The following is a 2,105-nucleotide window of genomic DNA, read 5'->3' as shown; positions in this document are numbered from 1 at the left end:
TTTACCAATACTTTGTTGAGGGTCTTTGTGTCCAAGTTTATGAGGGATATTGGTTTGTAGTTTTCTTTTCTTGTAATATCTTTGGGGTTTGGTATGAGAGTGATACTGGACTCACAAAGTATAGTACTATAAGATTTTTACCAGAACACCTCAAAGAATGGAGCTGCAACTACTGAGATAGGGTTGAACTGAGGGAGGAACAGGTTGTTGGGAAACAGACAGGAGTTTAGTTTTGGCCACTTTAAGTTTGAGATGCAATTAGGTGTCCAAGGTGAGAAGTATGCAGCTGAGTGTGCCGCTCTGGGGTTCAGAGGGAATGTTAATGTGGAGATGTATGTTTAAGCATCGACATCTCAATGCCATTTATTTGTTTATTTACTCTTTATTGATTTGAGAGAGAGAGAGAGGAGAAAATCAATGTGAGAGAGAAACATCAATCAATTGCCTCCCATATGCACCCTGACCAAGGATTGAACCCACAACCTGGGTATGTGCCCTGAACGGGAATTGAGCCCACAGCCTTTTGATGTATGGGACGATGCTCCAACCAACTGAGCCACACGGGCAAGGGCTCAATGCCACTTAACATCACAAGACTAGATGAAATGACCTTGGGAATGGGTATAACTGGAGAAGAGGAGCACATTCTGAATCACCCCAAAGTGCTCCCTGGAGCACCCAAAATTAAGAGGCATAGCAGTTGAGCAGTGACGAGAACTGGGATGGAGTAGGAGGAAAACCAGGGGCAGAGGGGAGGCCTTACAAGCCGGGTGAGGAGCGTTGCCAGGAGACGGGGTGACCAGTGTGTTGGTTGCTGCTGGGAGGTGCTGAGAATACAGCACTGGCTTGACCAACATGGAAGTCATTGGTGACCAAAGTTGTTGGGGTGACATGGTGGGGACAGGGGCCCAATTGGAGTGGGTGCAGAGGATCCAGAAGGAGAACCAGTGGAGACAGTCCTTCTCAGAAGGTTGAGGGAAGGAGAGTGGGATGATAAGAGACAGGCAACGCCTGGACCGGGAAGAGGGGAGCGATTTGGCAGGTTCGCATGCTGGTGGGAATAATCCGGAAGAAGGAGAAGTTTTGATGTGGCAGAAGATGGGAGAAAAGCTGGAGTGATGTCCTTGGGTGGGCAAGAATGGAGGGGAAGCGAGAGCTCAGGGAGAAGGGGAACCCTGGAGGGAGAGGATTTACACCTACACTAGAGGCCCGGTGCACGAATTCGTGCACAGGTGGGATCCCTCGGCCTGGCCAGCAATCGGGGCTGATGGGGGCCGGCCAGCCAGGGAGGGACTGCGGGAGAGCTCCAGGGTGTGTCAGGCCCTCTCACCCAGTCCCGATCAGCCGGACCCCAGCAGCAAGCTAACCTACCTACGGTAGTGAGGCCACTCTGGGTCATCCCTGTCTGGGACTGGTCTGTCCTACCACTGTACTGAGGGCGGGGCTGTGGCTGTCTTGGTCAGTGCCACCCAACACTGGGCTGGGCACTAGCAGATGCCGGGCAAATGTTTGTTGACTGAATGAATGACCTTCACAGAGTCAGCCTCTCAGATGCTTGGAGCTGTTGAGGTTTCTGTGTGCAGCCTCCCTCCAAAGCTGACGGACACTTTGTCCCATATAACATGTCACCCTCACACATACATTATGCAACATAGGGACAGACATGCACCAAAATCCTACTTGGCACCCATCCCACAAATATTTGCTAACTCTGTGTCAGGGGGAGAGGCCTTCAGGGCAGAAGAAGCAGCATGTGCAAAGGCTCAGAGGCAGGGAAATCCAGGGGCTGCTTTTGGGGCTAGAGATGAACTGTTTGCTATGCCTGGACTCCCACAAAGGGCCCCTGGCAGACACTATGGCTGAAGATGGAGAGGAAGGAAGGGAGAGAGAGAGAGAAACATGGGTGTGAGAGAGAAACATCAATCGGTTGCCTCCTGTCCACCCCTCCAACTGGGGATCGAACCTGAAACCTAGGTATTTGCCGTGACTGGAAATCAAACCCGTGACCTGGTGCACAAGACGATGCTCCAGTCACCTGAGCCACCCTGGACGGGGCTCAAGGCAGGTTCTGAGCAGGAGAGGGAGGGGCAGGTTTGTGTTTAGAA

The 2,105-nt window shown here is 51.9% G+C and overlaps 1 long non-coding RNA gene across 1 annotated transcript in view; it reads left to right on the top strand.

Moving 5' to 3' along the window:
- LOC102257067 overlaps positions 1-2,105 on the top strand; it is a 7,138-nt gene that overhangs the window by 3,998 nt on the left and 1,035 nt on the right. The gene's annotated exons all lie outside the window — the stretch shown is intronic.

The sequence above is a fragment of the Myotis brandtii genome, unplaced genomic scaffold (assembly GCF_000412655.1).
Source record: "Myotis brandtii unplaced genomic scaffold, ASM41265v1 scaffold1774, whole genome shotgun sequence".
Taxonomy (NCBI): domain Eukaryota; kingdom Metazoa; phylum Chordata; class Mammalia; order Chiroptera; family Vespertilionidae; genus Myotis; species Myotis brandtii.
This window is presented reverse-complemented; position numbering and strand designations above follow the sequence as displayed.